Genomic DNA, 17,084 nt, shown 5'->3' with positions numbered 1-17,084 from the left:
TATACACTGTAAATCAAACTCCACTCAAGGGATTACCCTTATGTATTTTTTTGTAATTTCTCACATATTTTGTATGCAACAAACACGATAGGTGTGCTTCAAAGGGCAAAACATTACCTGTTTAAAGCTGTTATTTAAAGTTTAAATATGAATGCAAATAAACAATATCATTATCACAATAACCTTTTAGAAGGATCGTAGTGCTGAGACAATTAAATACATCATTACAATTCGGAACAGTCTGATAACAATACTGACATACTGCCGAAGGGCTTGCAAAGAACAAAAGGTAATATCACACTGAGACGATAGCCAACACGGATTAAAGGTGGATTTAAACGTACCTTTGATCACTGTTAACGTAAAACAATAAACGTCTAAAGTGCATGCACCCTTGATGCAGGTGTCAATATATGTAGTGTAAAAAGATTCTTTGTGGCTGCGATTGACAGTGAGTTAAGTCCATCGTCATTTTGAGCATTGTTTAAGTAGGTCGATGCGTGTCAGCTGCACCTGGACTCAAGTGATAAAGATTCCTGCATTTTAACCAGTTTTCAGATTTGGGGGCTGGAGTTGTTTGTTCTTTATTTCTGAGCTGTCGTATTTGGGAGGTTTTTTTTTTTATATTTTTTTCCGGGTGTATATTTTTATTGTTTCACTATGCAGCAATATGCCAGTCTGCAAATATGGCTCTAACAATCCCGTGATTGTCATCGGTTTGCGGGATTTGGATAGTGATATATGACACTATGTGTCGACCAAGTCAGTAAGCCTGGCCATCCGCTCACCGAAATCGCCACGTACGACGAGCACTGGTTTGTGAAGACATCAACATCATACGATTCGTTTGACTATATATACATAGCGACGCATTTAATGTTGTAAATTCCACGGTACCTTATATTTCCAGATGTGCGAGTGTTTACTGTATTTGTTTAATCCACTTAACGAATTACTTAATGAGAACATCTTTGAGGCTCTGACGTCAATATAATTCCCTTAAGGTAAAACTCACCCCATTATTATGCCCTGTTCTATTTCTCGTCTTATTTCGTAAAATATTTACAAGGTATTTATATGGTAAAAACTGAAAAATGTACGCAGTTTCAGTTTCCAGTTTGTCTACCTCGCTGTCAAATGCATGTCTTTGTCGATATTGCATTACATATGTCGCTTGGAAGATATTACTAAAGCAAACTACTCATAGGATTTCTAAAACGAAATATGAGTACACAGTCGAAGGGTTAATGACAAATACGAAATATTTATCACATGAAATACATAATGTTACATTTCACAAGCTCCGCTCTTGTTTATACAAGTAGTCATCATTTTCATTGTCAAGCAATTATCGTGTCTACCGACATTATCCTATGTGCAGTCATGGATATTTTATGTGCGTTTAGTGTAGTTTGTCGTCACTGCACTGTCAACAGGTTTGGAGGGAACAGATCAAAACGGCCACACGAAACAATTTCTACACTGACGCTAATCAAAGCGGCCACACAAAAAGTCAAAATGGCCACTAGCCCTAGTGTAAATGGCCATACCTGATTTGGTGGGGTTTTTTTTAATTACTCCGACATTCTGTATAAACACCTGTAAACAGAGCAGAGGAAATATTATACAATCTTCAGTGTTCCTTCTCTCAAAGAATGTGCTAAATTTATAAAGCTGTAATTCTGTTATGAACACAAATCTATAATTCATGAATTCACCGAACTTATACTGATGTCGGATATTTTGATCAAACGTAGCCTGGTGATGTGTTCATACTATTTGTTTGTTTGTTTGTGTTTTTTTAAAATCATGACTAAATGTTTGACACTCTCGGTAATGTAAAACTGTTAGGTTACTGATATACAAACAATGGACCACACTATTTAACTAAAGTCAATTTGTTACAACTGAATAACCCTGGAACAATGAACTCTTTAATCCAGATTAGATCAAGCTGTGTTCTAAGTTTTGAATGTGTTGTGGATCACTGGGCCCCGTCTCACAAGGTTCTCTTGGCGCAACGATTAATCATACTGCTAATGCGTGGCAATAATAGGAGGTGCAAATGCTATGAAGAAAGTTACGAGATCTACGGCTTACGAAAGTCGCGTGAAACGGGACCCTGTTCAAGAAGGAACCGGAAACAGCGTCAAACACGGTACTAATTTCATCCTGGTTCCCGGGCCTCTCATTAATATTCAGGCCCATCCTGGTTCCCGGGCCTCACATTCATTTTCATGGTAGGCCCGGGAACCAGGATGTATTAATTTTACAACGGCTAAAACCGCAGGCGGCACGAATGAAACTGGAGCACCCATTCCATGTTCACTGTCATATACTCTTACCCTTGCAAACCAATAGATGTATTTCAGTTGGATCTTTCATTATCTAGACTTCTTAAATAATAATTCATTCTGAGACAAATTAAGGAAACTCGATCTTAAATAAAAAGCAATGACGCATAGAGACTATTATCAAATGTGATTACACAATGCCATTTAGAACGTGGTAAAATGTAACTTATGTCATATTTGGGATTACACTTTCTTATTAACGTACACATATTAGAACGTTTATGGCTAGGTTCCGTGCGGGATTCGAACCTGCACCATCAGAGACAGGAATCTAATCGCCCGCACACAAAGTCAGTCTCTTAGACCGCTCAGCCACCGCGACTTCCACAAAAAGCGGAAGTTGGACAACTGGTAGTCTAGACTGCGTTCTTTTGTTTCCTCTGATAAGTGTAGATTATGTAAAGTGTATTATCAAATGATCCAGAAATGTATTTTTTAAAAATAAAGTATCATACCCAATTAATGGGAAAAAGAAAACCTTTTATGTTCGTTTTATTCTATTTACATCGCCATACCTGTTTGCAAAGCTCTTTGAGGTTTAGTTTGGAGAACCAAAAAGTACGAATGGCAGTCGGATCGGGCGGTACATTTCTTTGATGTCATCGTATCTCAACTGCGCGGGTCAATGTTCATGATGTCAAACCCCTTTACTGTCTAGTTCCGTGGTTTGCAGAACACTATCTTTCAGTTTGAGTAATGCAAAGTGCAGCGTTGAACAACAAGCCCATTTGGATTATTGTTTCGCTAAATGGGAGCCGGTTTAAATATTTTACGTGTGAATCGCTGTCTTGTAATCTCGTGGATGAACATGTTGAAACACCGAAATACACTGAATGCAAATATCATCTATCAAGTGAAAAGTGTTCTTTTTACCTTATTTTTTGCAATATCCCAGCAATATCACGGAGTGGAGACAGTAATGTACCTTACATATTGTACTCATATGGGGAATCGAACCCGGCCTTTCTCTTGACGATCGAACGCTTTAATCACTAGGCTACCCAAACACAGCTCTGACGCATTTATCCAGACAAATGCAGCCTGATGATTTTGCTGTGCTGTAGCCTAGAGGTTAAAGCGTTCATACTTCCAATTGAGGCCCTATTTCTCTATCTATTCCGTTCACATAGGTACAAGGTGTTCTGTGAAGCCCAGTTCTGGTGTACGATTTCAGGTGCGATTTACTGGAATTATCTGTCTGTTGTTCGTAATGCAGAACAAATTGCAAACGCTGCGCACCCTGACTAACGCAAAGAGGCAAGACACACACAGATGCCAGAGGGACTGTCTATTCAAGAAAGGGGAGACAACTCGAACGCCCTTGGCGTCATGAGGTTTTGAGACAGGTTTGAAAAGATATCGATGTAAGATATGTTGATTGTGATACTTACCAGAACACTAATTTGCTGTCACTGATTTTCTTTTCAGTCTCTACTGTTATCGTTCGCTAAAGGAAAGTAACGGTTTCAGATTTTTTATGTGCATGCCTACAGCAAATCTCCGATTTTACAGTACATACAATATAATCAAACTGCTGTCCTGGTCTACGTTTAGGTCTCCATGCACACTAAACTTTTCTAACTGAACGAAAGGGCTTATTTTAGAGACAGGTACGTAAGATCAGATTTTCTCAAATTTTGTTGAGTGTATCGCGATTATTCCTCACAGAAAAAAATCATCAGTGAATCATCAAAAAAAAAAAAAAAAAAAAAAAACCATCGTCGCAAAAAATTATGCGAAAGTACATCCATTCAAAAAGAGTAAACCAGTCAGTCAGTTTTCATTGTGTGAAGTTTGTTGATCTGGATAAACAACCATTGGGAAAGAAAAGTGTACGAGATATTTGCGAAAAAGAAACGCATAGGTAGGGAAAGATACACACGTGAACGTAACAATTATAAATCAACCTCAGTTAGACACGTGACAGAAAGGCAACTGGAGAAAATGGATGTCAAGCATGGAAACATTCCCTGTTTTGCTCTGTGTGTGTACATACATGTATATTTATTTGTTTACATTTCTTGTATCTGCGACACAAAACAGTATCACTCCAGACGGATAAAGACGTACCCCAGTCGTGCAGACATTAGGGTAAGGCGTTTTACCCGGGCTATACTCACCAGATGGGTATTAAATTTGTGAAATCTAGTCTGTTGTCCACGAGCGTGATATTGCACAAACCTTGTTAAAAGTGGCTTAAAAATATTCACTCACTCCATAATAATAAACTAAAGCTGTTGGAAGATTAGTGGGTGAACCCGACAAAGTTCAAGAAAACTAGAGGAAAAAAGTGTTATTTCATCAAAGGTACTTAAGCGACGGCATAAGTTAACACACGTTAAAATCTGTAATAGAAGGCCTCTTAACTTGGTATGTTAGCACAGCGTCCAAATTGATTTTCATTTCAAAACTCTGCCGAAGAAACTTTGCAGAGCACTCTGTCTTTCATGAAAATGTCTCAGTGCACATGAACTCAACAACAAAGAGCAAAGTGGATTAGTTAACATGATGACGCGTTGGCATTGTATCGATCAGAATATTGAACTTGAAGGCAATTTAGTTTTTAAAAAGTTTACCATGAAAGAAAGTTAAGGAACCACGATGTGTCTGTTTTGTAGATAATTTATGACACTGATCAGTCTTTCTAACGATGTTACGTGCACTGTGTGGAATACGTTATGTTGTATTGTACATTGAGGAGGATAGATGACAGGAAGCGGACTTTGACGTCAAAGATAGGATTCCAGAAGATTGCAGGTTGCACGTGCTTTATTAAAGTTCATGCTAATCGTAACATGAATAAGTGTTAGGTCCGCCGTTATCCAATAAAGAGAACCAATCGGTTCTTGGTCAATTAATGATATTTTCGTGAACATCTGGTGTTATCTCTTAATGTCATTCATCCATTCACTAAACCTTCACATCTATTTCAGTTTATCGTTCATCGAACCCAGTAGGGTCAGTTTCGGTAGATTTTCGATAGTGATCATTTTTGGGCCTCGATGTTGTGTTATACCTCAAAGAGGTCAGTACTCCGTATTAAATGCAGTTAATTGTATGGCACTTCGATATAAAAAAAAACTAGTGGTGAAAAATATAGTTCGCTATATCCGTTGTTGGTTACATGACTTTTACAAGTAATTGAACTCGTATTATCTTACCTTACACATAAATGTCGCTGTCTGATTGACTGAACGCTCTTGTGTTTCAATGCACGTCGTGTAAAAGCGAGGTGCATTGCAATACACCCCGCTGCCAACAGCTACTCATTCGGTACTTTGTGATAGTTACTTTTTTTTTTATCTCGAATAACATTAAAACACTACGTGATGCTGTGCACGGATATTACCGATGTTTTGCGAATGGAAATCGATGGAATGGAGAAAATTCTAAATCAGTTTTTCTTGTGTCGTCCGCTAAATTTAGCGATGGCTACAAAAACGTTTGACTCTCTTTCCAATAAGCAAATGTTGACAAAATGTTAAAATATAGTCCCTGTAAATATTAAGAAATGGAAATACAAGGCAACGACTTTACTAAGGAAATACCTGAGGGAAAAAAAAACCAACAAGATGCAGGATTCGAATCGGTTGATTCACACAGATTGACTGATGTGTACGATCCGACACCCATGCTTCAAACAGTTCAGAAGTAACATTGAAGTGTCAGAAAAAACTACCATTGTATCCTTACGAAAATTATAAGTTGTACACTGGCCACTCGCGGACCATGGGTTGAGTACTCTCCGTGTTTGTTTATGTTAACATCGAGGGTACCTCAACCCACGTCCCCCTTGTAACCAGTGAACATCTTAAACTTTTCGTAAGGGTACAGTGGTAGTTCAGTCGGAGAAAGACTCGACTTGTACTATCATTTGCTTTGTTAAGAGTATCTAAAATCCCAAATATTTACAATCCCAAATATTTACAATCCCAAGTTTTGTATAACGCACATACTTTGCAACGAATCTGACAATCTGACAATCTGACAATCTGACAATCAGGTTTTACAGCTCCACCATCTGAAGCAGTGTGCCGTGTGTACATGTACATGTTGATATCTCAGATGGGGAATGTTTTAAAGGCACCAAGATCAACACCACCTAGTGAACACCGCCGTGAAACATACAACTTTTATCCGACAAACTTAGTGCTGATGCAGTAAATCACGACAGCTGTATATTAGCAACAAGGCTGACAAAGTACACTCACAGTTTAAAGAGCAAAGTGACTTGTAAGTTTGTTCAAGGAGAAGCAGGAAGCTAAAGGAAAAAAATCAACACAATGATCGTCGAACTCACAAGTTCTGTAGCTCACCTTCGGTGTTACATAATATGTAATGTCTACGGTATGACGCCTCACTCAAAACATTAACATGTGAGCACTTGGTACAACGAAATATTATATTGTCACAGTGTCTTTATCTTTTAAGTGTTAGTTCAGACTAGATGGGATAGCGACTTGTCTGCCGAGAGAGCAAACATCTGCATTGACATTTTTACCTCCTGCAGCTGAGAAGGTGTATGTATGTATGTTTGTATGTATGTATGTGTGTGTGTGTCTGTCTGTCTCTCTCTCTCTCTCTCTCTCTCTCTCTCTCTCTCTCTCTCTCTCTCTCTCTCTCTCTCTCTGTGTGTGTGTGTGTGTGTGTGTATGTAAGAGACACATTGGTACGAAGTATCCTGTATGTAAGACAAACATTGGTAGGAAGCATCCTGAACTGAAGTCATGTTCCCATTAAGCTGAGTAGGAGACCTCAATGACACGGACTGATCAATCGGACATCATGTCAAGCTTACGGGCTATTTTGCCGGAAGCCAACAGAACTGTAAAAGCTGGAAAATACGTCGGATTTAATTTAATGCTGTGCTTGTATTCACCGAGACGTAAATAAGCATTAATTAGTTTCCAGGGTCTTAGAGATGCCATGCGTCGGGAATATAGCAGATATAGAACTGATAACACTTCCGTTTTTGGTATTCGATAACGCTGAAAACCACAAAGAGACAAGATTGAAATTTCCTCTGTAAAATATATGTCTTGATAATGTACTGTTATGTGCAGAATCGGAAGCAGTGTTAACGCTGTGCAACATACAGTCACATGGACTATGTACAATGCAGAAAAGCACAAAGACTGTCCAAGAACACACCCCAACATGTCTTCAAACAGACCGTGCAAAATATTTGGAAACTAGTGAGTGAGTTTAGTTTTACGCCGCACACAGAAATATTCCAGCTATATGGCGGCGGTCTGGAAATAATCGAGTCTGGACCAGACAATCCAGTGATCAACAACATGAGTATCGAACTGCGCAACTGGCAAACAATGATCTGTGTCAACCAAGTCAGCGACCCCGATCACCCGATCCCTTTAGCCGTCTCTTACGGCAAGCAGAGTCACCTTTTATGGAAAACATGGGTTTGCTGAAGGCTTAGTCTATCCCGGGACCTCCAAGGGTATATTTGGAAACTAGAAAGTGCTTTTTTAGCGACCTACTAGGTCACATTTTGTTGTAATGACCTTTTATGGACAAAGGCTTATTATACTGTAGCCATCAGAAATTGTTGTCCAGAATGTCTTAATTTTCATTGGTTAAGACAAATCCATATGTTTATTGTCCTTTGTGGAGTTATTGACTGTCAGCAATCCTGCCAATGTGCTATTATTATGTCAGACATGTATTGTTGATATTTGTCAGTCTAGATTTCAGAGGAAGCTGGATGTTATACGTGTATATGTATACGAGGTGAATGCTTCGAATGCAGCACTCGAACTGGAATGAAAATGGTCAGGGAACAGAAACAGGGGAGAAGTGGAAAATACATACACACACTCATGTTTGATTCTGTCTAAAAAATAAACAAATAGGAAATATTTGATATTTGGCCCCGAGAGTGCCTCACTTGTGTAACGTTCTGATAACGATCGTAATTTGTTTTGGTCAAATCCAATTTTCAAGAGTATATTTTTTGCTCTGCAGTTCATATTTAGAATAATTGTCAAGTGGGTATTTCAGTAAAGTTGTCATATTTAAACTAAAACATTTTTTTTTTTGAGATGTGGTCTTACCACTTTCGGTTGCACGAATGACTAAAAACGACCCAGCGTTTCAACGATGCTATGCACTTCTGGATGCAAGCTTGCTCAGAGAAGCAAAATATGATGAATGTGCCGCATTATTTTAGAACGTCATGGAATGACACTGAGATGGCTCCAAGTCAGCTTGAGTGGTCATTTTTCTGATTAAGATGATTATGTGTAGTGGGTGTAGGGGCTGCAATAACATAGCCACAAGTCTTGGCAGTTACAGCATTTCACCTTAGGATCTCTGCAAGGGATCTGTGGAGATCCGGGGTAGTATAGATCTTCAGCAACCCATGCTTGCCACTGAATGCGACTATGCTTGTCGTAAGAGGGGATCGGGTGGTTAGGCTCGCTGACTTGGTTGATGCATGTCGTCGGTTCCCAACTGCTCAGATCGATGCTAATGCTGTTGCTCACTGGGTTGTCTGGTCCAGACTCGATTAACACAGAACGCTGCGATATAGGTGGAATATTGTTGACTTCCGCGGAAAACTAAACACACTTACTCACACACTGTCTGTGGGGCGTGGATCTCGGAGAAGACAATCAGTCAGCCCGAATTTAAGAAGCGTATTTAAAGGAAATCCAGAAACAGTCTTGCAGACGTAATAGTGTGTCGAATCATCCATTTCAAAACATGATTAAACAGCAATTTCGGCAATATCTGTTCACAGCTTATTTCTACTGAAAGGAGTAATCATACAGCCACAAAGTTTTATTCAAACTAGATAACTGTTCAGTTTCCAATAGTTCTGTAACAGGCATATTTGGTTTGGAAACAGGCTTTATAGAATCGGATATATGTTTTGTTTAACTGTCTATGCTTCTTTCTGCACGACAAATCTCAAACCCACAATTTGCGACAACAAGTCATGCTGCTTGCACACACATACGTAGGACACGCGTTTAACAAGTTGGATGCTTTCATATCTAGCAAAGGGAGGCAACTCGAGAAGCCACGTTGCCGTCAGTTGAGTGGGTCACAAATAATAATATCAGTGAGTGAGTGAGTGAGTTTAGTTTTACGTCGCTTTTTAGCAATATTCCAGCAATATCACGCCGGGGGACACCAGAAAATGGGCTTCACACACTGTACCCAAATAATAACAGTGACACACAATGTACTGATTGTGAAAATGAAGAGAAAACTATCATCATGTCACCGTTCTACCTTAATCTTTTTGTTGTCGTTACCTTAGCGAAAAAAATATATATTTTCAAAAACTTCCACAACCAGTATGTGTTGGATTAATGCTACAATACAATCACACTGCACAGAATCGGCGTGAGTCTCAACACTTCCTGTTCCGTTCTGTTTGTTCTGAAGTAACTTGGGGATTCGGTAATTTGTTTTAGCAACAATTACACCAGTGTGAACTTTCTCAAACTTCGAAACTTTTAAACCTTCAAAAGAATACAACGAATATTCCTCAGAGAGAAAAACTGGAGTTGAGCGTCAAAGTTGATTAAGGCAAAGTACGTCAAATGACAAGTCAATCTGTTCTCTTCCCGAGAAAGAATTTATTGATTCTTTAGAAAACAATATACAAGAACGGAAAAAAAATCAACAGATTTTAAGAAAAAGAAATGTATGGTAAAAGAACGAAAAGAAAGACTGATCTCTGCAAGATGTATCGTTATAAATCAGAGAATGTGTCATCAATAGTTTGTTCTGTATTTTTCTAGACGACAAATGTTGCTGAACATGGCATAGTGATCTGGCGTAAGTAAGTTAGTCAAGAAGTGAGTGTGAGTATAGTTTTACGCCGCCTTTAGCATTATTCCAGCAATAACATGACATCAGCAATGGGCTTCACACAGCGAAGACATGTGGGGAATCGAACCCAGGTCTTCGGTGTGACGATCGATCGCTTTAACCACTAGGCTACCCCACAGCGCCACGTGACAAAGGAAGCTGATATGAAACATGCTAACGCTGTTCGTTATCCTGATGACTGTTAAAGTGTTCTTTCCTCATGCCCAACACATGTACGATCTCTTCCGTGGGCACTATCTGCACTGCTATTCCCCCGCCACGACTCTGTGGGAACTTTGCTAACAGCGACTTGAAACGGTACCCATCCGTTCCTTGATCAGTCACTTACACATTGACTATGGCTGTTGCAGCTTTACTTCATCATTCCAGAAGCACGAAAACAAAGACACATTAAAACGTATCTATTCCATGCAAACCCACTTAAACGACGGCAGAGGATAACACAAGGTAAACACGTACATGAGGACCACTTACTTTGGTCTGTTAATGCAACGTCCAAATTGATTTTTATTTCAAAACGTTGTTGAAGGAACTTTGGAGAGCACTCTGTCTTTAATGAAAATGTCTCAGAACACATGAACAGAGTGGCTTGGATAACGTGATGACGTATTGGCTTTGTATCGACCAGAATATTGAACTTGAAGGCATTTTAGTTGTTAAGAGGTTTACCATGAAAGAAAGTTAAAGAACTACGATGTGTCATTTTTGTAGATAATTTATGACATTGATCACTCTTTCTAACGATGTTACCTGTACAATGTTGAAGCTGCGGTTCGTTCTCGTATGTTCAACGTTAAAGCGATGTGAAACGAGCTTTAGCGTCGAGATCAGGAATACAGGAGTACACATGATCCACGTGCTTCACGGTTCATGCTAAAGGTGACATGACAGAGTTCTAGACAACCCTTTACAATTTTGATCTTGGTATGTTCCATTTTCTTATACAGCTGGTGTTTTCACTATGGTTAGTCGCCCATTCATTAAGTTAGTCTGTCGTACAGACCCTGAAGCAAATATATCCAAGAAAGCCCACGCAAGGCTAGAAACTGTGGCAGCTCTAGATTTACTTAGCTTCAAAATGAACAAAGTTCTAGAGCTCCATTTCATTAAATTATTAATTGTTTTCCTAGGAACCTTTTTCAGTAAAATGTGTTCATTTCAGAGACTAGTTGTTAGTCTATCATTAAACCTTCACAGCCATTAATAAATTTTCACTGTTTACGCCGACCTTGATGTTTCGGCAGATTTAAAGTTTAGACAGTGACTACTGTCTGTAGCAAACTTCGATGCAAAAATCAATTAACTACGGTAGTATCGAACAGTAAAGAGACGCTAACGTTAGTTCGTTATAGATATAGGTAGATACTGACACTTCGACTATAAAACCCAGTTCAAAATTAACCCACTTTACTGCATTTGATTTCAGATGACATATGACCGATACCATGCAGGAAGTCAGCCAGTGATGTGTATTTATGACGGATACAATGGTAGTTCAGCACGAGAAACATACGACTTCAGCTCAACTTTTCAGATGACATATGACTGATACAAGGAAGTCAACCAGTGATGTGTATTTGTAGGTAGTTCAGCACGAGAAACACACGACTTCCCATTTGCTTGCGTGACAGTATCTTAAATTCACTAATAACACAATCTCAGTTTCTGTATTAGCCCTATTCCTCGCGGCGATTCTATTACGTAGCTTCAATACATGAAAGGAAAGTATCTCATATGACGGTTATATTGCTCCACCATCTGAAGCAATATGTCGTGTGTACTTGCTGATGGAAGTCTGATGCTCAGATGGGGAATGTTTCAAAAAACATCCAGATCAATAGTCCCCGAGTGAATGCTGTCGAGAAATGTACAACTTTTATCCGACCAAAGTTTGTGATGATGTAATAAATCACGACAGCTGAATATTAGCAACAAGGCTCACAAAGCACGCTAGATGTTTAAGGAGATTTCACTCTGTTCATGAAGAAGCAGGAAGCTAAGTGAAAACGTCTCCACCATGATCGTTAAAGACACAGGGTCTGTAGCTCACCTGCTGTGTATAACATACATTGTTTGCAGCTTTCCACCATATTCTCCTAAAATCCAGCTACACGGCTTCAGTGTTTAAAGTACAGTGTCTGAGAAGGCCATTTCAGTGACGGATGTTGTTATCAGGCCAAATCACGCAACCATCTCGGTCATTAACCTGACCACACGATCCACATGTTTACCTCCTTAGTCCCGGAATCGAAACGGGATTTCCTTATGTAGTGAGTAGTACGCACTATCCTTTCCTAAACAACTACATATACCCAGTGAGATGTCGTACCTTAACATGGATACAAAGCACAATTGTGTCCGAATCGACCAGTGTTTCTTTGGCTCCCATAGGGACTAGGCTGCGCAACGCATGGCACATTTTATCTTATATTGGCTTGATGCAGCACTGTGGTCTCCAGCCACGAGCTACCGATCTCTGGACAGATACTCTGTCAGATGGTCATGTGACCTTGGTGCATTCATCAAAAGGCATCCCAAATGATATAGCTAAGCAACTGTTACGGCCTCCAGCTTGACAGCAATGTCAGTGTAGAACCTGGCATTCGAGAGACGTTTCCCATGAGAATAGTGAAGCTTGTAAATCACATGGTATACATCCTTGGTGATGACTCATGGAGACTTGGTGACTGTCTGTTTGAACCACAGCTGCGCATGACAGCACCGGCGGAAGGGGATGGCTTAAAATTCATATACCGGAATGGTTTGACTACACGGTGTTGACCGGAGATTAAACAGGAAGATACTGAATGAGTAACGTAAATATGTATGTTTGCCGGAAACGGCTTTCTCTCTCTCATTTCAAAGAATAGGCTCAACAAAGTAACAGGACACGAGACTTTCTGTTTGCACAAACATGTTCTGCTGATATTCCAGAAACTGGGAACATGTGACATGAGGAAGTGTTATCAAAGTGTCTTTTTCTTTGAACTAATATTTCAGTTTGAAAAGACATTTCAAAATGCTTTAGATATTCCTATAAAGGTTATTGCAAAATAATTAGATTCTTTTTTCTCATTAATAGAAAGTCATGGTAAAGTGATTTATCTGCAGAAAGACCAAACGTATATTTCTTCCTTGTGCAAGCGTGCAGCAAGCCAAATTGAACCTGATAGGTTGCAAAGCTTTAAATCTAAATGGTATTATGGGCTTCCTCAACTCTTTCAGTAACAATCACGTGTGAGCCGGACGTTTGACAATGGTAGCTAGGCCACTGTTGCCATTTGCCCCCTTTGTGGATGTGGATTGTGGGCTTTAGTCATCAGTTTCCCGCACATGCGCCTCAGTGTTATGTCATTATTATGGAGTCCGTTACCAACAGACCATCAGTGTAAACACAGCTGAGAAATCTACACCTTACTTTCGGAGGAATAAACACACTAGACTGCATCACGTTTTCTACCACATCACCGACTTACTGATGCACACAAGGATGACCACTTCTGTCTCTCTGAGAAACGTCAAGACTTAGTATTGTTGGCATCATTTCAGCAGATGTCCAGTAGCTAGCCAGTGGTCAGCTTATCACGGGGAAGCTGTGTAGGAGACCTGAATGACACGGACCGATCAATGGGACATCATGTGAAGCTCACGGCCTATTTTGCCGGAAGCCAACAGAACTGTAAAAGCTGGAAAATACGACGGATTTACTTTAATGCTGTGCTTGTATTCACCGAGACGTAAATAAGCATTAATTAGTTTCCAGGGTCTTAGAGATGCCATGCTTCGGGATAATTTCAGCTAACATCTAACAACTAACAGAACATTATCTTCAGAGGAAATAAGTATAGTAAAGCCACCAAGAGACGAGTTTATATTTCCTCAGTGAAGTATAGGTCCCTATGATGCACCGTTATGCTTTGAATCTCAAGCACTGTTATTTCTTTGCAAATGATACATGTGCTTCTACAGTGCAATATAATATATATGTTATATAATATATATATATATATATATATATATATATATATATATATATATATATATATATATATATATATATATATATATATATATATGCAATATATGTTTGCAGTATAAAATGTTGAACAAGGGCTTTACTCTGACATAACCTGATACAAACCAAACAATATAATTTGAAACTCGACAATACCTTTAAAGCGACCGACAGGAATACACTTTGTCTGATAGAGCATTACCCTCTGGTCATCACGAGTGTTTGTCCAGAACCACGAAACCGCCATCATAAGCCCCAAGAGAGATCCGCTACACCAAATGTGCGGGTTCGATACCCACATTATGTGAAAGCAGTTTCTCTTGTCCTTTCCTTGTATCAAAGGTGGATAGTTGCATGTTCGTGCCATGACAAAAAGACCTTCTGATATCGGACTAGGTCAGTATATTCTGTTGCTGGGTTCATCTTTGAAACCCATATGTTTTACCTTCATTAATGCCATGGATAGTTATGCTTTGGTGCAAATTTAGACCTGGCAATGCGTTATTACGTGTGTGATAACATTAGAATATTGCTGTAGATAGAATCCTCGAAATTGGTATTTTTAGGAACTAGGAACCATTACCTCAAAACTCGATACAGAACCTAACATTCAAACAGGTCTTTGAGAAACAGAACGAAGTACATTACTGGTTACTAATTAAATAAACAAAAAATCGTGGAATCATTTGATGGTGATTTTTGCCGAAAGCATGCCCACAATGCGTAACGTTTAGATAACGATTGTTATAAAGAATTTACACAAAACGTAGTTGAGTTATCTCCCCTTGACGATCAGAGACGAAGGACTTACTGACAGTATATCTGTTTATTACATACGTCATACATCATACATCTACTTTACATTCATCATACAAAAGCTTAAATTCTGGAGAAATCAGTCATCAACGAAGTGACCGTTTGAGTATCGGATTTTCTTTTGAGGTTTCGTGATTCTGCCTTTCAGATGAGTTTTGCATCATGGCAAAATGTTGCCTTTCCCTTAGCATCTCTAGAATCTGTGTAATTGTTTTTCAAATTCAATTTATAAGTGCATACTTTCTTTTACCCTTCAGTATTATTTTTATTTGTCTACTGAGATTTTAAAGGAGAATTTCTTTCCTTTGGGATTTGTTTTATCGCTGTGTCGCACTAATGATTTCAACAAACCCCGTGCTTTACCAGTGTGACGTGTCTCCATACATCTGTCTCTGGACGGAAAATTGTCCAAAGGAGCAAAAATGATGAATGTGTCTAATTATTTTAGAATGACATGAAATATCACTTAGACAAATCCAGGTCAGCTTGAGTGGTCATTTTTCTGATTAGGGTGATTGTCCCGAACAGTGTAAAGCCAGCTACAATAACATAGCCAGAGGTCATTGCAGCGACGGACTTTCAGCTTAGGAACACTGAAGTGCGCGGACCTCGGAGAAGACAATCAGTCTTCGTCTTCGTCCGGAATTTGAGCAGAGGATTTATGGACAACTGAAAAGAGGCGTTGTGAGCTGCGTTGTGTGGAATACTCCATTAAAATATTATGTTTCATTTGCTCTGGTGTCTGTTAATCTGGTTTAATTTTTTTAGGAAAAAAGAACAACATTTTTAAATATACAATTCCGTCTTTAACTTTGACTTATTTACGGGAGCATTTTCGGGCAAGATGGAATTTGAAAGGATAATTTTACTTTGGCTATATCTTTCACGCTAAAACGTCACAAAACTGAAAACATATCTTATCACATTTAGCATTAAAACAGTAGTAATAAGCACAGGCCAGCTAAAAATAGTCACGCCTGCTTTGTATGCTCCTTCTGTCACTTCATACATGTCATTATAATGTTTATTGCTATACATTTTTATGCTTTGTGTTAATCTGTAGCGTGAGATTATGGCTGGATGTATTGCATGTATATTTTTGTTTAAAAGTTTTATCAAAGGCTTTCCTTTTAAGTATCACTGTTTGTGCTTAATAACGTACGTGATACAAACGTAGACTAAGTATAAGCAGACCAAAATTAATAAAATGAAATTAAGACACACACACACACACACACACACACACACACACACACACACACACACACACGAAATAAATACAGACTTGTTTGTTTGTACCACAGACTGGTGGTGTGTCATTCTGAAACAGAACCGTTCGGGAAATAATTAGTGAATGGTATGCGGTAGTGTTTCATTTTCCATATTGAGTGTTCAGAGAGCTGCGAATGCACTCGTGATCCACCTGTGGAACGAACATCGGCGGTTACGAATATGGCGAATGGTGGCGAATATTCCGGGCTCCACATGCAAACGATGCATAGTACCATACGATGGCGCTCTGTAAATAGTCAAGGATCAAGACTCTTCAGTCACGACTGAGTCATCATACGGAAACAGACGACATGTGCTGAGTGGCACCATTTTATGGGACAAAAGACAATGAAGTATACTAGTACAACGAAGCATCCTTACTCAGATCACAAATAGGTTGATCAGGTCACTGCCGGGCTGTTCAAGTCACATCGAGGCTTTTCGGCTCATCACGAGGCTACTCCAATGATCACGAGGCTATTCAGGCCACAAAGTGGTCGTTCGTTACATAGAGCCTGACGCCTCATTATGTCGACACTGCAACTCGTTATCAAAGCGCTTTTCACATTTTCTACCCAGAATAATAAATATTTGCATTCCATCACAGCACTGAGATTCACTTGACGCTGCAGCAGTAGCAGCAGCCCGGAGCATCCCCATCACAGAGTCATGTGGTGCTTCTCGACAAGAGAGAGAGATCTTTTGGAGGAATCTTTTCAATTCATTGCTTGTAAAAATAATCTGTATGAGGAAATGAGAATTGT

General features: G+C 39.2%; 1 protein-coding gene across 1 annotated transcript in view; it reads left to right on the top strand.

Moving 5' to 3' along the window:
* Nucleotides 1-17,084, top strand: part of LOC137281311 (thrombospondin-1-like) — a 152,261-nt gene that overhangs the window by 33,880 nt on the left and 101,297 nt on the right. The window lies entirely within an intron of this gene.

Source organism: Haliotis asinina, chromosome 4, assembly GCF_037392515.1.
Source record: "Haliotis asinina isolate JCU_RB_2024 chromosome 4, JCU_Hal_asi_v2, whole genome shotgun sequence".
Lineage (NCBI taxonomy): Eukaryota > Metazoa > Mollusca > Gastropoda > Lepetellida > Haliotidae > Haliotis > Haliotis asinina.
The sequence above is the reverse complement of the archived record's forward strand: the minus strand, read 5'-3'. Positions and strand labels throughout refer to the sequence as shown.